The sequence below is a fragment of the Saimiri boliviensis genome, chromosome 1 (genome assembly GCF_048565385.1).
Source record: "Saimiri boliviensis isolate mSaiBol1 chromosome 1, mSaiBol1.pri, whole genome shotgun sequence".
NCBI lineage: Eukaryota > Metazoa > Chordata > Mammalia > Primates > Cebidae > Saimiri > Saimiri boliviensis.
Genome location: NC_133449.1, coordinates 175,434,922 through 175,456,090, shown reverse-complemented (window position 1 = coordinate 175,456,090; position 21,169 = coordinate 175,434,922). Strand labels below are relative to the sequence as shown.

The following is a 21,169-nucleotide window of genomic DNA, read 5'->3' as shown; positions in this document are numbered from 1 at the left end:
CATGGGTCGGTGGGCAATGTGTTGGTGACAGATGGTGACTCTGTGAGCAGATAGCATGGCAATGCTGGGACCCGAGGCAGGGAGTTTCCACACTCCGAGTGCTTGGATCCAGACAGGGTGGGGTTGGCATTTGTAAAGGAGCTTTGCTTTTTGCTGTTGTTGTTCCTGTAGACAGCAGGTGGGAGAGGTCTGCAAGCAACATGTAAACGTAAGTGTTTGGTAACTGCAGGGTGTCTGTGTTGAAAGAACAAAATGTCAGGTAGAAATGTGAGTGTGAGTGTCTCATAAAGATAGATTTTGTTATGTGTGACATGTATGGGATGAACTGGAAGCTTACAGAATCCGAGGAAATTTTAAGCTTAAAAGTAGGTGCAGAAAGTGAGGCTTTGGAACCCAGGAAATAGCTACTACAGGTGCCAGAAGGTGGAACCCTCCAGGAAAGGAGCCCAGCCAGCCAGGTGGCAATACCCCTGTCTGCCCCCAGAAGGCTGTCCCTGTTCTTTCACTGCTGAATACCTGGGCCACCCTTGTTCAGCATGGAAATAAGCTCAGGATCTGGAATGGCTAAGCGGCAGTGGCTGGGCGCCTGGGTGAATGATGAATTTTGCATGTAGGACATGAGGAGTTTCCAACGGGTGATTCAGGAGGATGGGACCGAGCTTTCTAAGAATCAGCTGTGGTTCCCTGCGGAGGAGCTCCTGGGGCCTGTGTGTGCTTTATTTGGTGGGCCTGCCCAGCAGGGCATTCAGTGATGTTGGATGGAATCATATGAACTGGTTGATATTTGGGGCAAGGTCCAGGCTTTATTTGTTCTGTATCTTGTTCGTCACCCTCACCTTTTGGTGGCTATGCTGCTGTCACTGAAGCTTTCTGAAGCTGGAGCAGGAGGGAAGAGGAGCCAACTAGGCACCGAGGCTGGGGTGGTGTTGCTCTCCACATCCTAGTAGGAGTAGCACCATATGTGACTTTGGGGTTTGTAAAATGTTTCTCTTCCTGTGCCCACAGAGACTCCTGCATAGAGCAATTCAAAGTTACTGTTGCTGCCTTACTTTATAAAAATGTTTTATTGAGGAATTTGATAATAGGCTTATGGTGAACATTTTGAAATGCTTAGTGAAGTCAAAGGCTTGATGACACCAGAAGAAAGACAACTGCTGATGAAAGTCTTAACAATCCTCCGCAGGATATTGGTGGAGGTCTCCATAGCTCTCATTGTGAACGAATTAGTTTGGGTTTGATTGTTCTTTGTTGTGCACATCAAAGTTATGAGTGAGTAATACATCTGTGTACTCTTGAAAGAGGATATTCTACCTGTGGAGGGAGGGTAGGGAACCAATCCCAAAGAGGATGCTTGTGGCATGGGCATCATGTAGGTTAGAAAATGTCATTTTGCGGCTGGGCATTGTGGCTCATCCCTGTAATCCCAGCACTTTGGGAGGCCGAGGCGGGCAGGTCACCTGAGGTCAGGGGTTCAATACCACTCTGGCCAAAATGGTGAAACCCCTTCTCTACTAAAAATAAAAAATAAAAAATTTGCTAGACACGGTGGCAGGCGCTTGTAATCTCAGCTACTTGGGAGGCGGAGGCAGGAGAATGGCTTGAACCTGGGAGGCAGAGGTTGCAGTGAGCCTAGATCATGGTACTGCACTCCAGCCTGGGTGACAGAGTGAGACTCCATCTCAAAAAGAAAAAAAGAAAATGTCATTTTGCATTTAAAGTATAAGCTAATGTTTATGTGTCTGGCACCAGGTAAAGTGAAAACTTGTATGGTTATACACACTAGTTTGCGTTTGACATGTGCCCATGATTGGCTTTGTAACCACAGTAGAATAGAAACCTGAGAAAGCATTCATAGTTTTCACTAGAATAGAGACACTCATATATTTTCGCAAACTTTACGTAAAATTTGAGAAGCTGATGAACATACCTGTGTAGTGTTCTTGTTAGTGTTCCCTTTGGAGTTCTTCCTGAGCAGGACCATGTTGATGCTCCCAGGAGGTGACTGGAACAGGAGTGCTGGTATCCACCAGGGTAGGGAAATAATAGCCTGAAATGTTATCATTTGGACTTTTGCTGCTGCTGTTTGTATGGTACAGTAGGTCTAGACCTGCTGTGTATTTGTAAAAGCACATGCAATAGATAGATGAGGAGAAATGCAAAACAGCTGTCAACAATGCAAATATAACACTGCGTTGCAGTGTGAAAATGCTGTGGTCCTTACACCGTCCTTTAATAAAAATAGGCTTTTAACGGCATCATTTTCTCTTAGTCGTGTAGTAAATCTTCTGTTTACAGAACTTAGCCTGAGTATTTTGTAAAAGTCAAGCAGCCAAGAAGTTTGATTTCCTCAACAGTCTTTGTCTTGCCTTTTTACAGATGGAGTAAAATCAGGTGTGTAAAAAATAAAAAAGCAGTTTGAGCTGACGTGAAAGGTATTTCAGATTTATGCTTTGCAGATGATATTGGTATGATTAATGCATTCATTGCTTTTTTTTATTGCTTTTCACAGATAATGTACGTGATGCATGGAAAATGTTGTGGGTTTAAATCTTTGCCAGGCTTAGACTGTGAATATCAACAGATGTTATCATATAAGTACCGTAATTATTACAAAATAAAAAATTTGTCATGAAATGCAGTGACATAAATTTCATTTATGTAAATTGCTTTCATTAGTATAAAACCTTAGTGTAGCTGTTAGGGTTTGTGAAGCACTTTAGATGAGATTAGCTTGGTATAAAGCGGTCACAAATGGGTTGCTTTAAATTTAACTGACAAGAAAATAACATTCAAAGCTTAGGAAATTACCGAGGCATTTGTTTTCAGCCTGCATTGCTGGTACTGCTTAAACAGGTTGACTATGAATTAATAACAATAGACTGCGGGCTCAATAATTGCAGAAAATAATTGAAAGGAGACCTTAAATAATCACTCAAAAATATTTTGGTCTTGCTCTTTTCCGTTCTGTTTCTGTTTTTCTTTGGTATGCCTGCCTACCACTTTACTACTGCCATTATCAACAATGTTCGGGTTTGCACAGCAGGAGTTTTGTCAATAGTTTGTGGTGCGTTAGGGCCCCGACACAGAACTTGCATTTAGATGTGTCAGAATACAAATAGTGGGTGCCTGATGGAGCAGCTGTAATGGCTGAGCAGCCACTGTGTTCTTAGCAAAGACAGTGCTGCCCTCATATTCCTGTGGCTGGGTAGCGGCCAGTTGCTCTCTGCCCTCAGGAGGGATTCGGTCTGGCAGTGTTGACAGGTGGCTGAGGTTCTTCTTCCCTGGCCCTGAGCTCTCTATGTTCTGCTCTTTTTCTTACATCCTTTCAAACAAAACAAAGCAGCAATATTCTCTCCCCTGTGTTGCAGATCATTACTATTATATTGCCCTTTTGATCTAGGTTAGAGTGGGGCATTCTGACTCATTTACTGAATTTTACAGAAGGACACTAAACCAGATTGAGATCATGGAATTACTTGTGGTCATACCGGGTCATGTAGCAGTTAGCAGATGCCAGACTCACATCCCTGGTTCCCACAGCAACATTTTTAGATCCTACTGTGACATAGAAAGGTTTTTTTTTTTTTTTTTTTTTTTTTTTTTTTTTTTTTTTAGATGAGATCCTGTTATCTGAGGACTACTTGCTGGATTAGTTTTCTCCCTTAAATGTGTTTTACTATACTTCCCAGAGGAAGGGAATATTTGCCAGCTGAAACAAACAAAGCTGTACTTGTTTGGGAGTAGCCCAGGTATCACTGTTGAGCAATCAAAGGTCATTTAATTGTATCGTTAAAATCAGTCCTATGAAAACAGCAAATGCTACTAATGACTCTGCTCGCATGCTGTCAGCCAACAGGGCAGGATGGAGGCTTGTTTTTTTTGAGGTGGAGTCTTGCTCTGTTGCCCAGGCTGGAGTGCAATGACGTGATCTCAGCTCACTGCAACCTCCACCTCCCAGGTTCAAGCAATTCTACTGCCTCAGCCTCCTGAGTAGCTGGGATTATAGGCACCTGCCACCAAGCCCAGCTAATTTTTTGTTTTTTTAGTAGAGATGGGGTTTCACCATGTTGGCCAGGCTGGTCTTGAGCTCCTGAGCTCAAGTGATCCGCCTGCTGTGGCCTCCCAAAGTGGTGGAATTACAGGCATGAGCCTGGCTGCTGAGGCTTTGTACTATATCATACATCAAACTGACTTCAAGTGCTCTGTTCTCGCCATTGGAACCCTTTCTGTGGACATGCACCAGGTGCGTGGAGCAGCCCCAGGGTGGCTGGGCCTGGAGTCACATCATGTGGTTCTGTCAGGATCAGTGTACCCAGCAAAGCTGTTGGGCTTACATCCCCTGAGGCGCAAGCACTACTCTGGATCCAAGTTGCGGAAGGAGGAAGATGCGACAGAAGGACCTGGTTTTGTTTTTGCCCAGAAGAGCTCCTAGTTGTGTCAGGCAGGTGGCTTATCTGAATTGTACAAGGTGGTTGATTTTTTTTAACTTGCCATGTTAGTCAGGTACTGAAATGTGAAGTGCTGTGCTAAGAAGCCAAAGGAGGTGCTCTTCAGGGCGGCTGCTGCCAGGAGAAGTGGAGTTTTGAGTTGGTTCTTGACGGTCCGAAATGTGGTTGTGAGGGAAGGCACTAAGGGAGGGGCTAGCAGGTGGCATAGGTCAAGGACAGGGAGAAAGAGGACACACCTTGTTTGCAGTGTGTGGGGAAAGGAAGGCCCTAAGGTGGGTTCAGTGAGCTGGGCTACAGCGTACAGGGAAGCTTCCTGGGGGAGCTTTCCCACCAGTGTAGGGTGTCTGAAAGCAAACTCTTGTCTCACTTTCCTTCATATGGCTTCTTCCTCTCGGTAGCTGCACCACTGTCCTCTCAAGCACCTAGACCTGAACCAGAAGAATTATCCTGGTGATTTTTTACCAAGAACTGGTCAGTCGCCCTGTAATCTTTCATAGGACTGTGCTGCTGGTCCATGTACAGCTGCCTTCCCGCTAGAGTTCTGGGAGGAGCTTCCTGGCCACATGTTACCTTTAGGCTCTCCCTGCTCCCACTGGCCTGCATGCCACTTGGTCGTGACCGAGTTAATCTCACTGCTTTCCTATTATGTTTTAGAGGGCGTGCTTCATCTTAGAGGTTTTCGAGGCTGCCCATGGCCCAGCCCTAAGCTCACCTCATGTTTACTCCTCTGCAAGAAGCTCTTTCTTCAGAGATGAGAACTGTAATGTACCTGAGAATTCACCCAGTCATCCCTTTCACTGAAGAACTGGGGAAAACAAGGCTCAGACATTGGGAGTACCTTGACCGAGCCCATGAAAATTAGTGGCCATGCTGGAATTGGAACCAAGGCCCTTTCCATCTCAGTTCAGTGTTTTTTTGTTTGTTTCTAGAGTTGGGGTTTTGCTCTGTCACCCAGGCTGGAATACAGGGGCATGATCATAGCCCACTGCAGCCTGGAACTCCTGGGCTTAAGCGATCCTCCTGCCTCAGTCTCCTGCATAGCTGGGATTACAGGTGTGAACCCCCCCACCCAGCTCTTCAGTTCAGTTCTTTTCTTCCTTTATTCAAACTGTTGTTCTCTCTCCCATGCCCCATCTCACCCTATCCTGCCCCTTCTGTTCACATCCTATCCATTTCTAGAAAGTTTTTCTTGATTTGTATGCACTTAACAATAAACAGTTATTGATCACTTACTATAGGCTAGATACTGTGCCAGACCCTGGGGTATAGCAGTTAACAAAGCAGGTACTGTCTGCATCGTCACAGAGTACACAGCGTAGTGAGGGAGGGAGAGCAAAGAAAAAAGTGAATATGTCGTTACAAGTTATGCTAAGTGCCAGGAAGAAAAATCTTAACAGGAAATGGTGAACACTTAAACTATGGGCCATTGCACTATGGGAAGGACTTTATGTGTATTCATTCATTTAATCCTTACAGAACCTTGTGAAATAGATTTCTCTAATTTTACAGAGGAGGAAACTGATACCTCGACTAAGTGACTTGCCCAAGGTCTCACGGCTAGTAAGTGTGGAGTCAGGATTGGATTCCAGGCAGTCCATATTGTTAGTGGCTCAGATACTGCCTCTGCATGAGAAAGGGGTGCTGTGAGAGAGAATGATGGAAAGACCTACTTCTCTTTGAGAAGCATGGTCAGGGAAGGCCTTGGTAAGGAAGCAATAAGCTGATGCATTAAAAAAGAGACCAATCAGATGACAGAGTAGTGGGGACAGAAGTTAAATCAGGGAGAGTAGTAAGGAGGCTGTTACGTCACTCCAGGTGAGAGAGCCTTACGGGGTGGACATAGCGGGAGATTGTGAATTGGAACAGTGACAGGAGAAGCGGAGATGTATAGAGATTGGAGCGTTAGGAGTTTACATGAGTAGAAACCAGTGGTAGCACACATAACTCTTACAGAAAATGCAGATATAAAGAGAATACCCAGGCTTCTCTGACTAGCGAGGAGTGTGATGGGTGGTAAGGAACAAGGGTGAAGGGTATCAAGAATGACTCCCAGATTTCAGGCCTGGAGGAAATAGGTGGCTGGAAGTGATATTTACTGAGCTGGGGAAGTGTGGGGGGAGAAGAACAGGTTTGGGATGCAGGGATCAAGATTTCTGGTTTGGACACTGTTATAAGGGAGTGCTGTGAGACATCCAAATGTCAACTTCCAGCAAATTTATGTCTGAAATAGAAACCCGGAGGTGAGGTCTGGGTTGGAGAATCATAGGTATGTATGGAAAAAAGCCAAGGTAATAGATGAGATAACTCAAGAAGAAATTACAGTGTGAGAAGAGAGGATGGCTCAGGAATCGGTCCATTTAGGGGTGAGTTAGAAGAGGAGGACCTGGCAAAGACAAGAAAGATTTGTTAGAGAAATGGAAAGAAGCTGCTGGCTCATGCCTGTAATCCCAGCATTTCGGGAGGCCAAGGGAGAAGAATTGCTTGAGGCCAAGAGTTTGAGGCTGCAGTGACCTATGATTGTGCCACTGCACTCCAACTTGGGTGATAGAGTGAGACCTTGTCTCAAAAAACAAACAAAAAACAACAAACAAACAAACAAATGAATAGAAAAGGAGAAAAATCAGGTCAGTGTTATATCACAGAATACAAAACAAGATGGTGTTTCAAAAGGAGGGAAGTATCAGTTCTGCTGAGACACCAAGTAAGATGAGGCCCAGAGGATGACCATCGGAGGAAGCAGCATGGAGGGTATCAGTGACTATAGTGTGGATCGTTTTGGTGGGTGGGGCGCAGGCCAACCTGGAGGGGAGGTGGCGCTCATATGCTTTATACAGATCCAGCAGTCTCAGATGTTAGTCTGTTGTGTTTCCTTCCGTGTAGAATTCACTCCTAGAGTTAACTTATACTTGTTTGTGGTGTTATTTCAGGCTTATTTTTTAAATTAAAAAAATTGTTTTTAAAGATGGGATCTTTCTTTGTCACCCAGGCTTGAGTACAGTGGTGGGATCGTAGCTCACTGCAGCCTCCAACTCCAGGGCTCAAGTGATCCTCCTGCCTCAGCCTCCCAAGTAGCTTGGACTACGGGCACATGCCACCATGCCTGGCTAATTTTTAAAACATTTTTTTGTAGAGGTAAGGTCTCACTATGTTGCCTAGGTTGGTCTTGAACTCCTGACCTCAACAATCCTCCCTCCCCAGCTTCCCGGCATGAGCCATTGCTCCTGGCCCAACCTTGTTTTGATATTAATTAAGCATCTTAGAGCTTTGATATGGGGCCTATTAATGTTAGAACTAGAAAGGAAGGGGGGACTGAGACCCAGGGTAATGTGGTTTGTTCAGGGTGACAGTGAACTAGTGGCAAAGTTAGGACAACACTATATGCAACTTAGATTATGAACAGGGTAATGTAACTGTTTACCTGTGTCTCCTCCAGCTAAGGTAAAAGCACCCTGAGAACAGAGACTTGGGTTGTGCCTGTGTACATCTCCCATAGTACCCAGCTCAGGGTTACCTAGTGTTATCCAGTTGTATTTTGAATGCATGAGGGCCCCTGATTTGGTTCACCATGGATGGTCCTAGTCAGTGCACTTATCCCTAGGCAAACATAGTGTTTCATCTTTCTGTCCCCTACAGGATGCATATAGTCCTTTCTCACCAGGGACGTTTCCTTTCCCTCATCTCCTTACTCCTAGGCATAGATGATTGCTAATGGTGATGAGCTTATCTGGCTTCTAAGTTGCTGTGTCCGAGAGATGAGAGAGGATGCCCTGTAGTGCCATACGGCACTTTGCAGAACAGCAGCATCGACTGTGCCTTTGTGCTGCATGCAGTATTGAGACATCAGGGAAGAAAATGGGCTCTCATGGTGTTGCTAGTCAGTTGCCTCCAATCATGAGAGACTAAGGCTGGCACTTAGTATTTTAGCACCACGGTTTCAGCCACCCACGACTGCAGCCACAGTCGGTTGAGAATATTGATGTTCTGAGGTCCTGTGGTAGATTCTTCTGAGACTCCACTGAATACCACACTGGGAGGCTGCCATAGGCCTGTTCCCTGGCATCCGTTAGGCATTCACTTCTGTTTCAAGACAATTCTTTAATCTCAAATTCTTTCTTTTTCTTTCCTTTTCTGTTACCACTGGTCCAGCATTCCTGGCCGATTTTTCTTTTTTCTAAATCATAACTTGGTGGTGTGCTGTGAAGAAAAGCTAAAATATATTGGCAATATTTTTGAGGAATTAATTTTAGAAGTTTGAATATAAGAGTGTTGCTTTAAGGTCATTCTGTACACAGGTAACTCTTAATATTGCATCATTACCTGAAATGCAGCCAGATCAGTTTTCTTTGTGACAGATCAGAGGACTACAAAGTATTTTATGAACTAATGAGTGTTTTGAGTGTCTACTGGGTGTTAGTAGCTCACTGTTAGGTGACCTATGAAATAACATAGGTTGTTTCATTGAAGCTTCCCAGCAGCCTTCTCAGGTTAGGTGTTAGCATCCCCATTTTGCTTATGGTGGAAAAGTCAGAAGTTAAAGAGCTTGCTCAAACTCAGAGGAAGTGGGCTGTGGAGCCATCATTCCAAGCCCAGATATCCCACCCCTAAGGTGACCCCTCTTCTCTTAATACAAGTCTGTATTTTGAAGGATTGTAGAATAACAAAGGATGTGGATTGCAGTCTGTTTAGGAATGCCTTTAGCGCTTTAAATGGACAACTCTGCTATTCAGAATTGAGTCTATTTCTGCTGTTTAGGAAGAAATGTTTATTTTGGAGTGCTTAAAGGAGGCTATGTGTTATTTGCATGTTTCGAAGAAGAAGATTGCCAGCTACTGATAGGAATTTGACTTGTCAATTGCTACATGGCTCCCTATACCCTACCCTGAAAGCATTAGTTTATAATACTGGATTGATCAATGATCAGTTCTAAGTCTGTTACAGATTGGAGTTTGGCTTCTGTCTAGAGGGGAAAGTCACTTCCAGATAGGTCTACAGAAAGTAGCTGAAACCTTTATTTGGAGAATTGGAACTCTGCGTAGAGAAGATAAACATCTAAGCCACTAACCATATAGCCATGGGTACAGATGTATAGAAGAGAGGGCCATTTGAATTCTGAGTTTCCTTTTAAAAATTTTAAAATTTCTTTTTATTATTTTTTAAGAGATGGAGTCTCTGTTTCTTAGGCTGGAGTGCAGTGACGTGATCATAGCTCACTATAGCCTCAAATTACTGGGCTCAAGCGGTCCTCCTACCTCAGCCTCCTGAATAGCTGGGACTATAGGTGCATGCCACACTGCCTGGCTAATTTTGTTTTTTTTGAGATAGAGTCTTGCTCTGTCACTCAGCCTGGAGTGTAGTGGTGCAATCTCAGTTAACTGCAACCTCCACCTCCTGGGTTCAAACGATTCTCTTGCCTAAGCCTCCTAAGTAGCTGGGATTACAGGCATGTGCCACCACGCCTGTCTAATTTTTATATTTTTAGTAGAGATGGTTTCACCATGTTGGCCAGGCTGGTCTTGAGCACCTGACCTCAAGTGATTCCCCTGCTTTGGCCTCCCAAAATCCTCCCTTTGGCTGATGTCAGCCACTGTGCCCAGCCCTGGCAAATTTTTAAATTTTACTTTTTTTTTTTTTTTTTTTTTTTGAGACACAGTCTCGCTCTGTTGCCCGGGCTGGAGTGTAGTAGTGTGATCTTGGCTCACTGCAACTTCTGCTGCCTCCCAGGTTTAAGTGTGTCTCCTGACTCAGCATCCTGAGTAGCTGGGATTACAGGCACCCAGCTAATTTTTGTATTTTTAGTAGAGATGAGGTTTGGGCAGGCTAGCCTCGAACTCCTGACTTTGTGATCCGCTTGCCTCGGCCTCCCAAAGTGCTGGGATTACAGGCTTGAGCCACTGCACCTGGCCTTAATTTTACTTTTTTAAGAGATGGAATCTTGCTATGTTGCCCAGGCTAGTCTTGAATTCCTGGCCTCAAGTTATCTTCCCACCTTGGCCTCCCAAAGTACTGGGATTATAGGCCAGAGTCACCATACCTGGCCAGTTCAGAGTTTCTTAAAGTATGATTCTGTTATGTAAGTTTGCGGGTGAGTCTCTTCCATATTTCTATGTGTTTAAAACTGCAAGCTTTGGCTGGGCGTGGTGACTCATGCCTGTAATCCTAGGGAGGCCGTGGCAGGTGGATCATCTGAGGTCAGGAGTTTGAGACCAGTCTGGCTGACATGGTGAAACTCCATCTCTACTAAAAATACAAAAATTAGCTGGGCATAGTGGCATGTGCCTGTAATTCCAGCTACCTGGGAGGCTGAAGCAGGAGAACTGCTGGAACCCAGGAGGCAGAGGCTGCAGTGAGCCAAGATTGCACCACTGCACTCCAGCCTGGGTGACAGAGTAAGACTCTGTCTCAAAAAAAAAAAAAAAAACCAAAAACCAAAAAAACAAAAACTGCAAGCTTTAAATGGAAGGGTTTAACATTTATAGGTTACTCATACTCTACAGATATCCACCAGGCCTCTCATTCTAATAGGAATGATACCCTCCTGTTAACATTTGTGTGGCATGTTTGGCTGGTAAATACATTTTAAAATATGATTTCATAATATCTTTATAATTTTGAAAACATAGAAAAGTATAAAGAAGAAAAATAGACCTTTCTGCTTTCTGAAAATCTTTCAGCTCACTTAAAAATGATGTCTGTGAATATGTATTTGTGTGAATGTGTATTTGTGTCAATGTGTTTGTGTGAATGTGTGAATGTGCATTTGTGTGAATATGTGTGTGAATGCGTGTGTGAATGTATGAATATATGTGAATGCATGTGTGTGAATGTATGTGTGAATGTGTGAATGTGTGTATGTGTGTGAATGTGTGTTTGCGTGTTTGCATTTGTGTGAATTCGTGCTTGTGTGAATGTGTGTTTGTGTGAATGTGTGTGAATGCATGTGAGTGAATGTGTGTGTGAATGTGTGTGAGTGTGTGTGAGTGTGTATGTGAATGTGTGTTTGTGTGAATGTGTATGTATGTGTATATGTTTGGGATCATAACGTAGATACTTTTTGCCAGTTGCTTTTCTCGTTTCATGAATAGTGCACATTTACACATCAGTAAAATATTTTGCCTCATGATTTTTTTTTTCTTTTTTGACACAAGATCTCACTGTGTCACCGAGGCTGGAGTGCATTGGCGCCATCTTGGCTCACTGCAGCCTCTGTCTTCTGGGCTCAGATGATCCTCCTACCTCAGCCTCCTGAGCAGCTGGGACTATAGGCGAGCGCCACCACACCTGGCTAATTTTGGTATTTTCTGTAGAGACTGGGTTTCACCATGTTGCCCAGGCTGGTCTCGAACTCCTGGGCTTAAGCAGTCCGCCCACCTTGGCCTCCCAAAGTTCTCGGATTGTAGGCATAAGCCACCGCACCTGGCTTATCACATGATTTTGAATGGTGGGAGATACAGAAATTATTCCATTGAACATAAAAGCCATATTTAATTTAGCCAATCCCTCTCTATGGTAACCAGCCTCACAGATGAGGCTTGTTAGCCCATCTTTTCTAAATGCTCGGCATTAATGCTGTCAGTTGGACACAAAAGTGTCAGGGAGCTGTACCAGGTGGTTCTTGCTAAAGATACTCAGGATCTCGATGCCCATTGAGATCAGGCATAGATCCAGTCACCTGTTAAAAAAGCAAATAGAAATCATCACCTAGATAGAATTGATCCATTGAAGCTAAAAAATCAAGCCCTTCAAGTGACTTGAGACAGCCAGAAGGAAAATGTGATGTTATAGGGCTTTGTAGCCACCATTCTCACAGCTTAGTGCAAAGTTATAGGATATATTTTCACAGAAATGTTTCTCTTTTAGAGAGTTTTTTCAGATAAAAAAGGCTTGTTTAATTCAGGAAGAGTTATTTCATAGGAAATTAAATCTTTGTAAATCCTCTGCCACATTTCCACACTTGCTAGTTCTCTGGCAAATGATGGCTTTCGAGTGGTTCAGGAAGGGTTTCTTGAAAGCAAACAGTTCCATGTTTTGGACGTATTTATGTTTTTATTTTTTAATTGGATAAGTGAGAGACATGTATTTTCCCTTTGTATTTGTCTCTGAGTGACGTTGCCAGTTCTGAAACTCAGAATAGTAATTAATTACTCGTAATGATTTTTTAAAAAAATTTCACATGGTGAAAATGTTTTCTTGGGCGTGGTGAATGACTTCAAAGCACTTTTACAACACAACCAGTGATGCTGGGTAGGCGTTGGAGAGTGGCTGCTGCTTAGAGATCAGTAATTGTTACATCATGGTTTGGTATGCTCAGTGGTATCTAATCAGGTCGTGTGCTTGGGAACCATGAAATAATTCTCTTTTCAAGTCTTAGTGCATCATTTTTTTTTGACATTGATCAAAGGTTGGAAAACTAGTATTATATTTGTAGCCAGGGTATTCATAACTGTCTTACATTCTTAATCTTTCGGCTATTTGGTTGAAATATATCTACGCCTCTTAAATATTGAAAGCATAATATCCTTTAACCTACAACTGCAGAGTTAAAATGAATTTTATGTGAAATATTTAGTTGTGGACCACATCTTCAGCTTTTTATATGCCACAGTGGTCTTGTTTTTTTCCCTTCCATTGTCTGATAGTGAGGTCATTTTCAGTCCTCTGAGAAATTCTATTCCCAGCCAGATGCGGCTCATATATTAAAAGTAGCACCTGTGGCTAATATCACAGCAGCTTACCATAAATTTACATGGTAACTAGGATTATATCTGTCAAGACTGTTAAAAAACATCTAGATTTAATTTGATTTCCAGTATTGTAGAAGCTATCCAACATTTTGCTTCATAACTATATTTTAAAAGTTAAAAATCACTCCATTGTTAAGTTTTATAGCACTCCTAGTGCCCATTAAGTTGATTTGTTCAATGGAGGTCAGAGTAAAGCAACTTGGCTACATTAAGATCGGAAACCAACCCATTTGTGACAAATTTAGTCCTTTCGTGTGAATCTTCTCAACGTTTCTGCACTGATTGGATTCAGGTGTAGCTTATGTCAGTAGCATTTAACCTCAAAAGAATGAACAATCTGATTGGGTTGTTGTAAATTATGAAGCATTTTGCTTTTGCTTGTTTAAATGTAACTGTTGACTCTGTTGCCCCTGCCTGACTGTGCCATTGCATATGCCTAACCACGAGGGGTGTGGGTTTGAAGACATCTCAGAAAATTGGGGTACATGCCCTCATCCCTTTCCCTCCTTTATGTGACCTTCCTAAACGCCTTTATTCCCCATTATCCTTTGAATCATCTCCCACATGTTACGATCTGCACACCTGCAGTTATAAAATTATTTTGGGGTGTCATTATATCATGTTGTTCACCAACTTTCCAGCATTTATGAATACAATAATGATTCACTGTAAATCAAAATAATTTACAAGTTACAGAGCATCTGCTCCTGCAAATAAGAATTGAATGATGAATTTCTTTGGTGTCCTCTCATTTGACATGGGTCCTTAAAACAAAACTGGTAACGTATTTCTCTGTATTTGTAAAATTTAGCTAGCAGTCCAGAATGGAATTAAAACATAAGTTCAACTTTCTGGAAATTTTGTGTTTTAAAGCATGTTAATAAATATGAACCAGTGAAGAAACAAGCAAAGTCTGTTTCCTCATTAGCAGTTGCGATTGGCTTGGCAGTCATCCTGCCTCTGAATGAGACAGTTGTCATGTTAAGTGTTGGCACTGAGGCAAGGGCAGCGTGCATAGCCCAGAGTGGAAATGCCCGCTCTAAGCTGGAACTCAGTGTGGAGGTTCTTTCTGCTCTGTTGATCTTTCTCGAGGGAGGTTATAAGCTTCTTTGGCCTGGGTCACACTAAGGAGGTGGAACAGCAACCAAGAATTATTATGCTGAATATGTTGTGGTGATAGAAAAAAGGTGATTAGAAATGAAGCTAAAATTATAATTTAGTTTGTTACCAAGTGTGATTAGTCACTTAACAAAATGAGAAAATACCATTAATAACTGATTTGGAACCTTGTAAAATATTTCTTAGTGAATTTTGATGTCTTCTTTGTGTACTAGGATGAGTTGAGTTCTGTGGGTGACTTGGGTGCCCTGGTTGTGACTCTGGCTTGCTGTGAAGGTTCCCCTGGGACATCCATGGAGAGGAAGGGTGAGAATGAGATGGCTGTGCTCCGCCCTGGCCTCTCGCACAGGTTTCTGGATTGCTTTCCCTCTGCTCCTTTATTCCTTAACAGCTCTCCATAATTGATCTTTCTGTCCTCCCCAGCCGGCACTGGATGCTCCTTGAGGGACAGGAACTATGACCAGGGCCAGAGCCCAGGACAGTGCTCGGTACAGAGCAGCAGATTGGTAACTGTGTATATCACATGCTTTCAGGAGCAGACTGTTGGGAAGATTCTGGGATTTCCAAACATGTTTAAGGTTTCAGATCCTGTGTGGAAAGCGGAAATGAAATTGATAATTCATTTTGCTGACCCTGATCCTTTTTCTCTTCAGTCATCCATTGCAGTATGATTTTGTTTTTAAAGGTATCAGTTGATGTTCTGAAGGGGACAGGATTCATGAAGTTGATGGTAATAAGGCTGCCTTGCCATGGAGCTACCTTTAAGATCCCCAAATTTAGCCTAAAAGGGCCCAGGAGCTGCATCTGTCCAACGGCCAAAGACAGAACCTGAAAAGGCTGATTTTGAGACTAGAAGACCTGTTTATTTTCAGGGAGAAGCATTATTTCTCTCTTCAACTTAGAGATGAATTAAATCCTAAAATGATCACTGAAGTACACAGTGCCAGCTTTTGTCACTCCTTAATGCCCTGTTACCTTAGGTGTAGGAAAAATGGCTATAATTTAAAACCAAATGAGCCAATTTTATAGCACTACATAGGTATAAAGTACTTTTGTTGCATTGACTTAAAAGACAATGTTTAGCTTGGTTCTTTCTTAATTAACATTCCATGTTGAAAAATGAAAACTGTGGTATTAACTTTATTTTTATTTAGAATTTTGTTTTAAGCTTTGTAAAATAGTGTTGTGTATTTGTTTTCTCAGATTTCAGATTATATCAGTAAAGCGTTTATTTCTTCTAATGAAATCCTTATTTAGCAAAATTTGGCTATTATGATAATACAGTTAGTATTGGATAAACACATATGTCCATTTTACATGAAAATTTTTTTTAATTCCTTCTATCCACAGATACATTTTTAAAAAATGCATGCAACTTTTCCTTTGCTAAATTAAATTTGAATTTTATTTGAGAAATCAGTAACTTTGGTGTTCTGAGACTAGGTTATAAATCTAATATTGCAGTGTTTTAGGACTATAATTAAGAATAGGTTCTGCTGGTAAATGTTGGGAAGAGGCAAAGAAGAAAGTTACAATACATTGCCTATTTACCAATTAACCATTACCTGCCAAAAGCACATCAGACTCACACAGCGGACATCCGCTAATCCAGCAGTTAGCTGTTCCGGGCTCTAATGCACACTGTTTTACACGTTAACGGTTTTGAAGTTCCAGGCCAAAGCTGACCTTTCACATGTGCTTCGTTCACAGTAGGAATCTCCACTCACTGCTTCCTGTCAGAATGGATTATGGTGACACAGCCCAGGGCCCACTTTGGCTGCAATTAAGTTTTTGATCAGAATTATTTTGTTCACAAACAATCACATTTGTTAAAATGTTACATCTGCCCTGAGAACCACTGGCAGACTCTCATTTTATCAGTGTGGTGCGAGTGTAATTCTTCATTTGTTTTTCATAAAGTGGCAAACCATCTTATACATGTTACTTAATGTTTTTTCTTTTGTTGGTTTCTGCCTTTCATTTCATTGGGTTTGGAAGGAAACTGTGTCTCGAAATTAGTTTGAAGCTGCTTGAAGACTTTGGGAGTTTGAATGGAATTGCTTTTGATGCAGAATAAAATTATCCAGTTGGGAGCCAAGACTCAACTATTATTTCCAAAAATTTTTAGCGGTGATTCTGTTTCTCACACGAGGAAGCGTTTTAGCCTTGTGAATGCGGGGTTTGAAGCTCTGCTTCTTGGTCTGCAGTGCCTGTAGCCTCCATGCCTACAATGTCGCTGCCTTTCAGTAATTATCATAAGGCATGTCTCCAGATCCGCCACTGTTGCCATCAACTTTGATGCCAGAAGTGAAACCAGTCCTGCTTCAGTAGACTTGCCTCTCATGCTTCTTTGCCTTCCTTTTAGAAGTCATTTTCTCACTAAGGAATGGCTGCAGAGAGACACTGAAGGAACCTTTTTTCTGAATGACCATTTTTTGTCTATAAAGTGATTTGGGTAACAGTGGAACTTGTGAGTTTTATAGCTGATGTTCACTATTTGCCGAGGGTGTCTTCTCACCCTTTTGTGACCTTCCTATTCTGGAGAAGAGTCTGTGTGCTTGGGAGCCTTATGTGTTGGGTGGGGTACTTTGGGAGCACAGGATTAGAGTTTGGATTAGAGTTTGACTTAGAATGGAAATTAACCTTTGACTTAATTGTGTGTGAGAGTGGAGGCTGGGAAGCTGGTGCCAGGGGATGGAGTTAGGAGGCTGTGAGGTTAGGAATGCTTGAATGCTGTCTGAGAGGTTTAGAAATTTTAATTACTTTTCAAAAACATGTATTTAGAATACTGTTAAAGGAATTTTTACCAGGTTTTAAAATATTGCATTAAAACTCAAACCATTTCCCATTTGTTTTGACGTAACTGCACTCATTTATTACTAACTCATAAAGTTACAAGGGGCAAAAGAAAGGTGTTATACCCAAAAACCTTTTTAGCTATAATTTTTTAAGCTTTTTAATAAAGCAGGGCCTAGCTGCACATTTAAAATCCAAAGACTACTTAAATGGGATAATGTAAGTACTGGCTGTATTAATATTACCTTCCTATTGTCAGATTTGTGAGCAGGCATAAATCTGTTTTCTTGAATCTATTATAATTGTGTTTTTTACTCTTTTAAAAATCATATTTGGAAGATACCTGACTATATTTAGTATTTAAAGGAAATATATTTAAAGGAAATACTGAATAGTATTGCATTTTAAAAGAAAACCCCAAGTAACCTTCTAAAAACAGGCATTCCTAAGTTTCTTTTACCTGTCATCATTCAGTACCGTCCTGTCTTCTTAAAAAGTGGCACACAGACAGAAGGTGGCCAGGCAGAATTTGTATCTTATTATAAGCTCCTGTTAATGTAGTCATTTTTTATTTTCAGGTTTTGATGTTTTGTTGATTTTTTTTTGAGATTCTCGTTTTTAGAAGTTGGTATTTATAACTTTTTAAGCTCATGTAATGCATATGGGACATCTGCTGGGCCATTGGAGGAATCTTCACTTTCAGAGGGTGTTTTTAGGGAAATCTGAGGCAGTCAAGAGAAAGAATGGTGCATAGGGCCCCTGTCTGTGCAAAAAACCAGAGGCTCCTAAAATCCTGTGTAGCATCTACCATGTACAGATAACCTCCAGGCTTAAAACTTTAAATGCATCTAAGGAAGGGACAGCCTTGTGCCTGCAGTAAACAGCAGCTTCACATGAAACAGCCAAGAAGGTTCAAAAATGCTCTTTCTGGAAAGACTGAGACAGACATCTGTGCCTTGGGGTCTGCCTCACAGTATATGAAACTGAAAGATAGATTGGACCCTTAACTACGTTAAAGTTTTACTGGAGCTTGTAAAAACACTTCTGAGGTCCCAAATAGGTCCTTTATGCCAGAGAGAGCACTCTAGATTCTTTCCCAACTACCATGAAAAACTAGCCCTCTCTTCCTTAACAATATGATTGCTGGCTTAAGGAGACCCCCACTCTGTAATACGAATTTTTTAATTTTTTTAATCAGTCTCTGTAGAGACTGTCAAAAATTGCCAATGCTGAGTATATTTCAAGTTGTCATGGCAGGATATTGGGAAAAGTTTTCAATTAGCAATAATAGCACCTCAGATAAACCTCATTGGCTACAATACCGCCACTGTGCAAAGCTGAAAAAATTTGCTTTAATCACCCGGAACATGGCACATTTCTCCTTATGTTGGCCATCAGGTCACACAGTGGGAAGAACTCCACCTATCATGGGTCCACCCGCTTCTTCCCATTGTGGGGAAGCTGAGGCTGAGAGGGAGCTCTCCCGGGTGAGAGAGCTAGACGTGGACTCAGGCATATCTTCCCTTCTCTATCTGTGGACTTTGACGCCACAGGACTGTTTGAGTAATTTTCTATCACATTCTGCATGGCCCAGAAAGATTTAAAGTTAAAGCGGAGCACCACTCTTATAAATAAAATGAATTCAAACTCTAACAATTGTAAGGCATGATTTTCCAAGCCTCCGAGATTTAGTAACTGCTGCCATCCCTGCCAGCGCCAACTCTGTTGGTCTCATGAGGCCTGGTTCTCTGGGTTGTACATTTCTTGTAGAACCACTCCAGTTTATTTCTGACCTTGTGCCCATACCCCATAGTCATGGTGCAGCGTATTTTTTTGCTTTTTTTAATAACCCTGGATGTGCAGCTTGTCATATTTCCTAAGGGTTCAATGAAGAATGTATCTCAGAACACCAGGGTAGGAATGGCTCCCAAGTTTGCACTGGGTGCTTGAGGTAAGATTAGGCAGACCCAGAGGGTAGTGGAGAATTTGACCTCATTATGAAACTCTTTAAATGCCATAATTTGGAAATCATAAGATAGGAGTTATTTCAGAGCAGTACTCTGCTCTCTAGGCACTAAAGACAGAAATGTATGAAGCTCTTTTGCATCTTGACTTCCCAGCCTCCTCACAACCCCTCGGTGAGTGGCCCTCTTCTGGACAAGTGCAGGGGCTGAGTGTGGAGGTTGAGTAGCATGTCCACAAAGACTTTGTGGTGAGAAGAAGTATTTTGAGCATAAGAACTTGGTTCCTGGCTGGACGTGGTGGCTCATGCCTGTAACCCCAGCACTTTAGGAGGCCAGGGTGAGTGGATCATGAGGTCAGGAGATTGAGACCATCCTGGCCAACATGGTGAAACCCTTTCTTTACTAAATACAACAATTACCTGGGTGTGGTGGCACATGCCTGTAATCCCAGCTACTCGGGAGGCTGAGGCAGGAGAATTGCTTGAACTAGGGAGTCAGAGGTTGCAGTGAGCCAAGATCATGCATTGCAATAGATCCAGCCTCAGCAATAGCTGTGTCTCAAAAAAAAACAAAAAACGAAAACAAAAACAAAAAAACAACTTGGTTCCTGAGAAGTCTGCTTTGAGGATCTTTTCACAGCACACACTGCCTGCAGCTTGGAGGGCTTGATGATGAGGTTCTTGCCATTTCAGTTTTGGTAGGTAGATTGTGTGTTCTGACAGGTTTAATTGTCATTGTTTTGGCTCACTAGACTGAATACCTGAATTAATTGGTTGCTTTAATAGGTGCTCAACTAAAGAGGACTTTATCATATTATCTAATGTTTCCACTGGGAGTTGAAGAAAGAAACTTTAAAAACCTCATTTATTATAAAACCATCAGATCTTGTAAAAACAAAACAAAATAAAACAAAAAAATCCTCATTTATTTCATAAATCCCCAAGTATAGAATTGCTCTTTTAATTTTGCCCCGGAAACTCTGCAATGTATGTTAGTAGAGTGTTTAAAGAATCTTTATATTCAGAAGGCCTGGCTTTAAAAGATATATTTGGCATATATGTCTCTCTTCTACATGAAACCATAAAGCGGTTTCTAAAAGAGACAGTTACTCGCTCTATGTGAGACTGTGAAGCTTCTAAAAATAGGTAAAGAAAACCATAGTGCCACATGGAGAATGAGTAGGATGTTTTAATGTTATACAGTGGTTCAGGATCCACAATTAAATGAATGTTATAACAATTTTGGAAAAAATGGCACAGGGAAAAAACTAATAATTTTTTCTTTTTCTGAAACCTGTTGTACTTTATCTCTTATAATTAAATTAAAAAAATAAAGATTATAGGAAACTTATTTTTGCTAAAATTTACTTTTAAGTGAAAGAAAAAAAGTGGAAAAAGTATAATCTGACATCAGGGACTTGACCTAAATATGCACACAAGGAGGCTGTGGAACTGGACATCCAGGACTTGAATTTGCATCCCAACCTCACTTTTTATGAGATGCATGACTCTGGGCAAGTCATTGAACCTCTCAGAGCCTCAGTTGTCTCCTCTGTAAAATAGGAATGATAAACCTGTTCCCAGGGTTGAGCGAGTGCCTGGTCCAGAGCAGTTATTTTTCAAATGCTTATATTTTCCCCTCCTCTTGTTCGTCCCTAGAACTGAACAATGAGAATCAGTAGTCAGAATAATGGCGCTGAGATACACTCGGATCCATGGTCAGCAAGAATCAAGTTAGGTTCAGAAGGTGCTACTTGATCAGAAAAGAAGCTACTCAGGTGTTGCCATGTAAATGATGATAATAAAAATTTATGATTAATACTGAAATAGAAAGTAATCAGAGATATCCTGTTCCTTTTGTATACTAGGATGATAATATTGTTATTAAAAAATTGAACATTACTGCATATGTAAGGGCACTGTGCTGTGTGATTGGTTCATGTCATCTCATCTTACTTAGCTGGGAAACGCTGCATAGCCAAGTCAGATAGCTTGCTAAAGGTCTGGGTTGAGAGAGAGCCCAGGTTTTGGATTCCTGGTCTGGTGCTGTTTCCATCATATTGCACTGTTTCTGATACAGTAAATGTATTTTTAAAATGTCC

The 21,169-nt window shown here is 41.8% G+C and overlaps 1 protein-coding gene and 1 non-coding gene across 3 annotated transcripts in view; one reads left to right on the top strand and one right to left on the bottom strand.

The window, feature by feature from the left end:
* PCBD2 (pterin-4 alpha-carbinolamine dehydratase 2) overlaps positions 1 to 21,169 on the top strand; it is a 55,332-nt gene that overhangs the window by 13,382 nt on the left and 20,781 nt on the right. The window lies entirely within an intron of this gene.
* On the bottom strand, positions 18,303 to 18,443 carry LOC120365407 (U4 spliceosomal RNA). Its single transcript, XR_005580352.1, has one exon. It is a non-coding gene; the product is annotated as a U4 spliceosomal RNA (small nuclear RNA).